Raw genomic sequence first — 12,492 nt, 5'->3', positions numbered from 1 at the left:
TAGGAGAGTCTGTGTACCGAAGGATACTTATTTGAGGCAGTCTATACTACAGGAGGCACATAGTAGTCCTTATGTTATGCATCCTCACGAGAATAAAAAGTACCTAGACCTTCGTGAGTTATATTGGTGGCCCGGTCTTAAGCGTGAAGTTACTGACTTTGTAAGTAAATGCCTGACTTGCCAGCAGGTTAAGGCAGAACATCAGCTGCTTCAGGGTTACTTTAGCTAGTTAAGATTCCGCTTTGGAAGTGGGAGAGAGTAACTACGGACTTCGTTAGTGGGATGCCCTTAACGCCTACTAAGAAGGATTCAGTATGGGTCATTGTAGATCGATTAACCAAATCTACTCATTTCATACATGTTCGTACTGATTACTCGTTGCAAAAGCTGGCTAAACTGTATGTGTCAGAGATAGTGTGACTGCATGAGGTACCGGTTTCCATCATATCTGATAAAGATCTTCGCTCCACATCTCAGCTCTGGAAGAAGTTACACGAGGCTTTGGGTACAAGCTTGGACTTCAGTACTGCGTTCCATCCTCAGACAGATAGTCAGTCAGAGAGGGTGATTTAGGTACTAGAGGACATGCTAAGGACTTTTGTGATAGACTTCCAGGGCAGTTGGGAGGAGTACTTGCCATTAGCAGAGTTTGCCTATAACAACAGCTATCAGTCTAGCATACAGATGGTACCTTACGAGGCATTATAAAGTTGTAGGTGTCGTACTCCTTTGTGTTGGACTGAGTTGGGAGAACGGTGAATTCTGGGTCCTGAATTATTTTTTGATATTGAATATAAGTTAGATTAATTCGAGATAGACTGAGGGCAGCATCAGACAGACAGAAGTCGTATGTGGATCTAAAGCATAGGGAGATTGAGTATTCTGTGGGGGACTTAGTTTTTCTCAAGGTCTTGCCATGGAAGAAGGTACTAAGATTTGGACGGAAGGGCAAGCTAACCCTAGGTTCATTAGGCCGTATCACAGACTGAAACGTGTGGGACCGGTTGCCTATCAGCTAGAGTTACCTCTAGATTTAAAGTGCATTCACGATGTGTTCCACGTCTCCATGCTGAGGCGTTACCGCTCTGATCCAATATATATTATCTTGACTGAAGAGGTTGAAGTTAGACCAGATCTGACCTTTGAGGAGGAGTCAGTTCAGATCCTATACCTTGAAGTTAAAGTCCTAAGGAAAAAGTCAGTTCCACTAGTTAAGGTACTTTGGCGTAATCACAGTTTTGAGGAGGCCACGTGGGAACCCGAGGAGTTGATGCGACAGCAATACCCTCATCTATTTTGACCAGGTCAATTTTGAGGCCAAAATTTTCTTTTAGGGGGTAGAGTTGTAACGCCCCAAAATCTAAGTGTTTATTTATGTATGTTGTGACACAAATGCATGTCTGCTTCAGTGGTTAAGTGTTCTGGGAAGAGTCTAAGAAGTCTTGGGTTCAAGCATTAGCTTATGCAAAAATTTTGTTCTTTCTTGAATAAACCCTGTCTCTTGTCAGCAGACTTCTTAAATAAATGTGGTTAAAACATGTTATAAAAAGCTTATTAGTCTAGTGGTAAGTGGCGTGCGAAGTGTTTCATGAGGTCTGAGGTTTAAGGCTTGACAATGAAAATAAGAGCATTTTATTTTACTTCTTGTCCTTAGAAGAGTTATAGTTGACTGGAATTCTGAATGGGAGAGAGTGTGGGGTGTATGGCCAAATATTTGGGAGGATTTTAGGGAGATTTTCGGTTAAGGAGAAGTGTGGAGAAAAGAGGTTGAGTGGAGTTCAAACTGGTTGGTGGAGAGATGTAACACCCCGAACCCGAGACCGTCACCGGAGTCGAACACGAGGTGTTAACAGACTTTTAAAAAAATTTTCCAGACACTGCCAATCTGCGTAATAGTCGCTTTAAAAATCATATCTTGGGTTCAGAAACTCGGAATCCAGTTCCGTAAATTTTCCCTGAAACTAGACTCATATGCCAATCTACATATTTTTTTCTAGAATTTTTGGTCGGGTCAATTAGTACAGTTTATTAGTCAAAGTCTCCCATGTTACAGGGATCGACTACCCTGACCTTTGCGCATTACCACTTGGATATCTCCCTGTACAGGGCTTCAATACTGATGCCGTTTGTTTCTATAGAAACTAGAATCAGAGAGGAATCTATACATATATGGCTTGACTCATAATTGTCTCTGGTTAATTTATAATGAATTTCTAAAGTCGGAACAGGAAATCCAGAAACCGTTCTGGCCCTGTCTCACAAGAACCTGAATATCTCTTAACATACTGTCCGTATGATTGTTTCGTTACTTTCCTATGAAAATAGATTCATCAAGGTTCGTTTACATAATTTATTCACTATTTAATTCCATTCCTACTATTTTTAGTGATTTTCCAAATCTACATCACTGCTGCTGTCAGCATCTGCCTTTAAGGTAGACTTTACCTATTTCATGGTTTCCATGATTCAACTAGCCCTTTTTGCATAAATAGCACAATTTATGAAAGTGATTAACCATTCCCATGGCCAATCCTTGTCAAGCATATCCACACCAAATGATTATAACATTATACTCAAACACATATAAGCCATTTTCGCATGGCTATCCAAAATTTATACAAGTCCAAAGGGTCCACGACCCACAACAAACGGGTAGTCCTATACATGCCATTTCGAAGTTCAACCAAAATTGTACCAAAAGGGGGCTTTGATAGTGTGGGCGACTTTGACCTCAAGATCCCGAGTCCGATAGCTGGAGAACCAAATCTATAAAACAGAGGAGCAATGAAACGGAGTAAGCAATTTATGCTTAGTAAGTTTTGAGCAAGGAATTCCAGCACAACAAAAGTATAGCATTCAAATAGCTAAACGGATAATTTCATATGCACAAATTTTCAATATCATACTTGCTTCACATTATCAACCCTTATGTGCATACACAAAAGATCAACTTAGCCAAAGGCCGGTAGCTCGTTTATCAACTGAGCGAATACTTATTTGTAAGGGCTCAACTAAATTCAAGCACATACGAAACATACCTCAATGTTGGGATGTTTCTAGAGTATTAACTGAAATTTTTACAGCAAGATCATTCATTCCCAAATCACGTACCTTCGGAATTTAACCGGATATAGCTCCTCGTTCAAATGCCTTCGGGACATAGCCCGGTTATAGTAATTCGCACAAATGCCTTCGGGACTTAACCCGGATTTAGTAACTCGCACAAATGCCTTCGGGCTTAGCCCGGAATTAGTATCTCGCACAAATGCCTTCGGATCTTAGTCCGGATTTAGTATCTCGCACAAATGCCTTCGGATCTTAGTCCGGATATGGTCACTTAGCACAAAGCCTTCGGGACTTAGCCCGGACATCATTCAAATAACCATGCACATTTAACAATAAATCATGGCACATTCGTATTTCGTTTTCGTTAGCAAAACTCAAACACAAGACATTTATCATTCTTGCAATTTCGGCTCAATAGCCACACACAAAGAGCATGATTTTGTTTGCTTAAAACATGATCTAATCAAATCCTAATTTAAGCTCTCTTACTCAAGAACTTACCTCGGGTGTTGTCGAACGATTCCGATAGCTATTCGACCACTTTTTCCTTCCCTTTATCGGATTTAGTTCCCCTTTGCTCTTGAGCTTAATTAAACAAATAAATTGATTTAATCATTTGAGCATCGAAAAGAGGAACACAAGGCACTTAGCCCATATTTATACATTAGACATTAAGGTCACATATGTACGGAATCATGAATCAAACTCAACATTTTTGCTAATTTTTCCCCCTTGGCCGAATATGCATGTCTATTTTGGGGCCGATTTCAACACTTAATACATTCTACAAGTATGGTCACTTGTATTGACTAAACACCCTTTTGTTTCAAGTTCAAAACTTGGCTAATACACACATATATACACTAGTAAAGCATCCTCTCCCTTTCCATCAATTTAGCACATGCATTACTCATTAACCTACAAAAATTATATTCGGCCTTAGCACACAACTTGCTAGCCGATTCTTCCCCATCTAGCAACCAATGCACATATGTGCTCACTCAAAAATGCTAAAAAGGAGATTCAAGAATCATCAATCCACCATCACATGCATCATTAACAAGCTTCATATTTAGCATGCAATGGCATTAACACAAAATCCACCTAGGCCGAATCTTAACTCATCTTCATGCCTCATCACCACAACATCAAACATCAACCAAGAATGATGCATCCATGGCCGAGTGTCATTTCCATCACATAGCAAGATTTAGACCATGGGCTAGGTAGAACTCAAGCTAACAACTAAAATATGCATGCATCTCATGGAACATCACCAAACATACCTTAGCCTAGTCACATGCATGGCCGAACCTCTTCAACCTTTCTTCTTCCTTCCTCCTTAAAATTTTTGGCCAAGGATGAACCAAAGGATGAGTATTTTTTTCTTTGTTTTTCTTTCTAGTTTCGGCAAAATGGGGGGACAACCACACACCCCTTTTTTTGTTTTCATCACATTTCCTTTCATTATTATGCCCATGCTCCTTATTTTATTTTTTTCCACCCATGATGCACCAACAAAACATGTCTATGACATGTCTTGCCCATCACACTTGGTCTACCATGCTTGTCATGGCCGGCCACTACTAGTAGGGGGGAATTTGACATGCAAGTCCCCCCTTTTTCCACATGCTCTAATAGGTCCTTACGCATTGACCTATCACATTTTAAAATTTTCTCACATAAGTCCTATTCGATGAAATTCACTTACAATTAACAAAATTCAAACATGAAATTTTCACACATGCACATGTACATATAATGAGCATCAATTATGACGGTTAATAATTTTTACGACTCGGTTTAGCGGTCCCGAAACCACTTCCCGACTAGGGTCAATTTTGGGCTGTCACAAGAGATGTGAGGAAATTTTCGAGAAGTGGATCAAGGAAGGAGGTAGTGATGTTGAAATTGAACTCTTTCTCAAGAGAATTCAGCTACTATTTGGCATTTGAGGGCATTTCCTGCTAGTTTGGACGTTTTGGTTCTTTTTTCCTTTCTTTGGTGTCAAAGTTTGCATCTTTTTATTTTTGTTTTGTTTGAGACCGAATATCGTTGCTGACAATTCGGGTATTTACCATTTGGGGTCTATTTCAGTTTTGCTTATCTTTGCAGTGCCCTTTTTGACCGATTTTTTTCTTCCTTACTCGATTTAACAGCCATTTTCTCTCGTGCTCTTTTGTTCTTTGACGAATGCTCCACTCTCCTCTCTCACATTCTTTGGCTTTTAACTTTTGATTCTTCTCTTCTTCTTCCTCTCAGGTGGATTCTTCTTGACCGAATACTTCTATTTTCCCCCTCTGTACCGATTCTCCTGTGCTCTCTGTCGACTTAGGTAGTAATACAATTGCTCAATATTGCTCTTTCATTCTTTCTCTTCTTTCATCTTTTTAATCTTGTGCCTAATTTTGCATGTACTACTGATTTATGTTAAGGGTAAAATTGTTCTACTCTGCCTCTATCATTCTCTGTACTTTCGGCTTTTGTGTGAGTGTGGCCGATTGTTCTTTTCTTCTTATCTGGACTCGACAGTTTCGGTAAGTGACTTTCATCTAGTTCAAGTTGTTCTTCTGTTTGATGGTTAATAAGTTTTGGTTAGAATGCAGATAACCCCTAAGGCTTATTGAGTAGTCTCATGCAAACGGATTTAGTGGGCAATTCTCAATCGACTGATCTAATCAAGTGAGAGGTAAGCTTTTGGACAAGTATTTTGGTGTGGGGTCTTGGATAGGTCGTTGGGATGCGATTAACCGAAACTTGTGATTGAATTTAGGTTAGAGAACCTGTGGATTATTCGCATGTTTTCGTGAATAGGTGTGTAAACACTGCCCAAATCATAAATCGGCAAAAGCCGAAAAATATTACCATTGATGCTACACGGGCGTGCGCTCGCTCGTGTGGTCATCTGAACGCATAAAAGCTGGCATATGATCGCACAGGCCACCACGAGTAATTTCGTGGGCTTAGGCTGCTTTGGGCCACGTTGGGCCGAAATAGGTCGTGTGGGCACCATGGACTCGTGGGCCTCATATGGGTAAACCACACAGACGTGTGGTAATTATTAGGCTAAGCTGTGTAGTCTACACTGCCAAAGCCATTTTTGGGTTTCGTGTGTGGGCCTACATGGGTCGCATCACGGGCCTTGGGCCCATTTTTACTATTTAACTGTTAAGGTCGCACGGGTCTCCCGAGATGACTATGGACCTACTGTTGGGACGGTAAGATATCTAAACCCTAATCTGATGAAATGACTATTTTGCCTCTATGAGGTAAAATGACGGATATGCCCCTATGTTATGTATGATTGTATTGAGCATGCCATTATATATATGTTGCATACATGTAGGATATTATGATGTGATGCAAGGGATTGGGTTGTTATGATTGGAGGAAGTGTACTGTTCTGGCAGCTCTGTTGCAATTTCTGTTTAGTGCCACAACCAGTGCTAATTTTGGTGTGTAGGGATGGGTGGGTTGATTTTATCCCCACATGGTGTGTAGGGTTGGATGGAATGGCGTGTAGAGGCTGGCTGGGTAGGATTTCTGTTTGCATATCTGTACTGTGACCACTACTGAATTGGGCTAAGGCCCACACTGATTCTGGTACTGTAATGGGCTAAGGCCCTATCTGAGATTAAACTGTTATTGAAGCGGGCTTAAGCCCACACTGTAAATGCCTACTGTATGATTGACTGTTGTTAAGGGATTATACACTGAGTTTTCATAAACTCACCCTTCTGTTTTCTGCGCAGGTAATTCTTAGGCGGGTCGGTGTGGCGAGAGACTCAATGGTGGCCACACAACTGCATAGACTTTTATTTAGATTTTACTTTATAATTCAATTTGGGTATTTGGTTATGTAACAAGGCCTCTTTAAATTTTAACTTAAAATTTGGGATTTTTTTTATTATGATTCTTATCTAGTAGTACTAGGACACGAGTTTTCAAAATGAAAAATACTTTTCAAAACACCACAAGCATGCATCCTATTTCAAAAAGCTTCTGCAAACAAACAACGATTTAAAAAGATAACTATGATTTAATTGATTAAACATTTTGCTAAAACATCTTGGGTTTTAAAACTAAACAAGACGGCCTACATACTAGCTAAGTTGAAGTGTTTAATTGCTTTGTTCTTTTAATGTGGGGCATTTATAATGCAATTACACCCATGGTTTTATAAGTGGACGATTTTGGACATGCTAAATATGGTTTTCTAATTAATTTTAAAAGGTTAAATTTGTAAAATAATTAATAACTTATATATAATATATTATATCATAATTAAAAGACCATGTTCATTATCTTTCTTAGTGACTGAATGTGAAAAATAAAGAAAAGAAAAGGAAGCTTAGGTTTCGGCCATGGTTGATCTTGATTAAGGTATGTAACTAGCCCGATTTTTGATAATTTTTACATTTTTGATATCGTTTCTTAGTTATCTACAAGACCCATGCTTGAATTTTTTATTTTGGTGAATATTTTGAGTTATACCATTGAAAGCTTGTGATTTCTGTTGTTTGATGATGAAATATAAAAGATATGTTTTGGGTTAACATGTTTTGTATTGGAGTTTTTGATGATTTTGTGTAATTAGGACAAAATTAAAAAAATAATAAATTGAGGAACTAAAATGTGAAATAAATGATATATATAGACTTGTATGAACACTAGGAACATTCGGCCTAACATGGGTGTAGTGAAATTTTGCATATTTTGTGTTTTGTGCAATAGGGACTAAATTGAAAAAAGTGTAAAATCGGGTAAAATGATATTTTACCTATTTATGTGTTTTTGGTCTAAATTGAATCAAAATATGTTTGAACGAGTTTAATTTGAATAAGTTTAGATTAAGAACCAAAGAAATCGGATTTGTATCGGAAAAAAACTAAAGTCGTCGAATAGTCGTCCCGTTCTGTTTTACATCATCCGAGGTAAGTTTATAAGCGAGTAAACGTTGTTATTTCTAATTAAATGTAAATTATACATGCTGAAATTAAATATGTGAATATATATACCTAATAGCCGAATGTGTTCAAGTCTGGCCTCCATGATTATGAATTCGTTTCGACTGAGTTACGGCGTCCGAAAGCCCTGTATGAACTTTTGGAATAGCTAGGATACATATGTCATGACATAGTATTTCGATATATGTGTGCGAGTAAGACCACGTTTTATACGTTGGCATCGATATGTGACTCCGATATATGTATGTGAGTAAGACCCTGTCTGGGACAGTGGCATCGATATATGATTACATGTAAGGCCACATCTGGGACGTTGGCATTGTACGATATGTGTGATTATCCGAGTGTCTTATCCAATTTCGAATGGTTCATCGGGCAACGACAGGTTGTGATCGACTGTGCAAAATGAGCTAAAATGATCAGGTATGAATCGATTTATTACCTACTTGAAATCAGGTAAGTAAGTTACTAATGTGAACATGTGTGCCTTGTGAAGTATATTCGGCCTTTGCTATGTATATACATATGATGTTATATTTTGATTCACAAGTATATGTATATGTGTTCACATAATGATATTTAGCTTTGAAATTGAAAGATATTTTGCTTATATATATGTGTGTGTAATTCGGCCATATAATATAAATATGTATGTGATTGTTATCCTTTGATTTATGAATATATGCTTATAAGTGTATATGTACTAGCCATGATAAAGATATTTTGGTTTGGAAATCGAATGATAGTTTATCAAAATATGTATATGTACATTAAGCCTTGAATAATTTATATGTGAAAGTATATATAAAATACATGAAATTGTAAGCTTCAGATTTAAAGTAATTATGATAGTAAAATTTGGTTTAGTTTAAACGATTTGATTATGACAATTAGACGTTTACTTGCTTATGACTTACTAAGCTATGAAAGCTTACTCTGTATGTGTTCATTGTTACCCTTGTTTCATAGATTTTGGACTCAAGTTACGAGCTCGGGAATCGTCAGAGAAGCTTATCACACTATCAACTGTCTTCGGTATCTTTATAAGTGAATTTCTGAATCTATGGCATGTATAGGCTGGATTATATTTTGAAATGTTAAATTATGGTTATGTGTAATCTAAGCTATGTGAAAATGGCTTAACTTTTATGTTTGAATTTGGTTATATTGCTTATGGATTATGTATATCATGGTTATAATGTTACATGCTATGAATGTATAGTATTTGCAGTAGGTATTACGTGCTTTGAAATGGTTAATGATTGTGGATGAAAATGTGGCTGATTCTGCTATGGTATGCATAGGTAAAGGTATATGTGAATCTGATTGTTGTATTTGGTCAATGTGTTAAATGTGATTTGGTATTAAAGGTTGTTTGATTATATTCAAACATGATATAAGTTTGTTTGATATGTTTATTACATGGTATGTTGAATATATGTTTATATTTGGTTATTGATTTATTCTTGTGAAGTATAAATTGTAACATGAATTGAGTTGGAAGATAGTATAATGTATTTGCGTACTCAGTCATAAGGTGAAAATATGTGAAAGGGTTATGGACAAATTGGTGATTCGGCACCTACATATACATATGTATATAATTTTTGCACAAGAAAAAATGGTATGATACATTTATTAACTCAAGATATATAGGTATATTAATAAAATGAGGTGTTTCGGTTATGGAGTAAATGATGTTTGTGTTTGAGTTATAATATGTAATGCATTAATTAGTAAAATAAATGTCATTTATTTGTGGTACATCTGGATATGCTTATGCTATAAAATAATGATATGTTTGATTACATGGATTTGATAATTATTTGAAAATCGATTAATATGCATAAGTAGATTTGGTTGCCGAATAGACATGAGTTGAATATGATTATGTAACGGTTTAAATGACATATTAATGGAACATTTTGAATCATTTATTTGAGTGGTTCAATTGGTTAAGTTGATTATATATTTTGGCATATGCTAAGTGGATTATTACTTACATGTATTTATGATATACAAGTGTTATATTTAGGTAAACAAATGCTATAATGGAATATATCATGTTTATAAGATGGAATGATGTATGTTTGCTTACTAATTAGTATGTGTATAAAAATAGTAAGATAATAGATATTTTATATTTAAATTATCCGAGTTCCATAATTGTTATAGTATACATGTATGATTGGTATGTGAACGACATATACTTGGTTATGAATTTAACATTCGATTTTCATGATTCTTTGTTGTATTGATTAAATAAAATATTGGTAATTATTTTAATTATAGAATGGAAGCATGATAGTTGCTTTAAAAAAAATACTAGAGGATTAACTTTGAAATGAAAGTTTGTTCTAAATTATTTTATGTTCGGTAATGCCTCGTAACCCCATCCCGACGACAGATACGTGTTAGGGGTGTTACATTTGATTGGTATCAGAGCTATGGTTTAGTCGATTCTAGGACTACCATAGCGTATGTGAGTCTAGCTGTACATGCCATATTTAACCTGCGATAGTGTGATATCTCCTGACTCTGAAAAAAATTGTTTTGTTGAGACAGATAAGTCTTTCAACCGAGCTAATTTCGATAGTACAGAATATGTACTCAAATGTTTGAATGGAAATGTGTTGATGATGAGTTGAATAATGTTTGAATTGTATTGATGGCTAAGTGCAGTGGTTTTAGTCGGGTAGTTACTATGACTTCTTCTGGGCATTCTACGTGTATATTTATCTTCAGAAATACAACTAACTGTTTAATTTCAGAAAGAATTCTTACAGTAAGAGAATACTAGCGAAACATATTTATAGACAAAAGCATCGTTGATCTGTTTAGGTTATGTTCGACATTGCTCTATCTTTCTCTGATATTTATTCCATTGTGTGGATATTAAAATCGACGGTAAAATCTGTATAATGCTAATATTCTGTTTCTACTAGATATTGTTATGTTGAAAACATGTAAAGATTATATTGCATTTGTTACTGTGGATTCCAGTATTTATGAGTGATATTGTTCTTTCTGGACATTTTCTAGGATATCATCGGGGTTGATATCATTCTATATGGGATATTTCTTTGACGGAAATGGCTATATCTGTTATAATTATAATTTTTGTTCTAAAAATTTGGGAAGCACTACAGTACTATTATTAGAGTTATGAAAGTTGCGTTTCTGCATTGGTTGCTATTCAAATCATATCTAATTTTCTTCTGGGTTCAGATACTTTATTAACAACCAGGATATTATCTATTATTTCGGGTATGACGTCAGTCTCCTTATGATATTATGATTTCTATTTGACGACTGTAGCTTTTGTATAATGATATGTCTGAGTTATTCTTTTAACGGGAAGAAATAATTTCTTCAAAAAGACTGATTCAGTGGTTTAGTCTAATCTGAATTATTTGATTTAAAAGAAGATTGGGTTATATGTGTTTGAATCCATTCACCGGAAAAGTAATAAATTTTAAATGTGCACGTGTGATCTGAGGAATAGTCTGGAAGAAGAATTTGTATTCTTGAGGATTTGATACAGAATTATGTTTATCGGAACAATTCTATTTGAGAAATGTTGTGGTAAATTAAAGTTAGTTTGATTGTTAAAGCTTCCCTTTCTGCACTAAGATATTGTTAACCGAAACATGAATACTGGTTCAGTTTAATTGGAAGAAAAAGTTTATAATCTTCAGTGTCCATGAACGATTTAAAGTGTGTTCTAATATTAAAGTGTACAGAGATATTGTGTGAATCCATATGATTAAAACCGTATGAAAAGAATTACTCGACGCACGATCTAGAATTGGCAGTAATTGTGTTTGCAATGAAGATATGGTGTCACTATCCGTTCAGTGAGAAATGCCATGTTTATTCTGATCACAAAAGCCTGAAATATTTGATGACTTAGAAAGATCTAAATTTGAGACAACGTCTATGGTTAGAATTGCTAAAAGACTATGAGTTTTTGATTGACTATTATCTGGGAAATCCTAATGTTGTTGTTAATGCTCTAAGTCGAAAATCGTTGTTTACTTTGTGTGTAATGAATGCACATGTGGCTATGTTTGATGATGGTTCGATAATAGCTAAATTAAAAGCAAGACCGTTATTTTTTTAACAAATTTACGATGCTCAGAAAGTTAATGATATTTTACAGAAAAACGAGCTCAATGCAATTCAAATGTTGATTCAGAGTTCAGGGTTGATGTTAAAGGTTGTTTAAAAATCGAATGTGTGCCCCGAGAAATTCAGAGTTGACTCAAATGATTTTGAACAAAACTCACAGCAATCGGTTATCTGTTTACCAGGTAGTATGAAAATGTATAATGATCTGAAACAGCTATATTGGTGGCATGGTATGGAACAAAACATTTCTGACTTTGTTTCGAAATGTTTAGTTTGTCAGCAAGTAAAAGCCGAACATCAGGTACCTTCTGGGTTGCTTCAGCCGATT

Source organism: Gossypium hirsutum, chromosome A03 (assembly GCF_007990345.1).
Source record: "Gossypium hirsutum isolate 1008001.06 chromosome A03, Gossypium_hirsutum_v2.1, whole genome shotgun sequence".
In the NCBI taxonomy this organism is placed as follows: domain Eukaryota; kingdom Viridiplantae; phylum Streptophyta; class Magnoliopsida; order Malvales; family Malvaceae; genus Gossypium; species Gossypium hirsutum.
The sequence above is the reverse complement of the archived record's forward strand: the minus strand, read 5'-3'. Positions refer to the sequence as shown.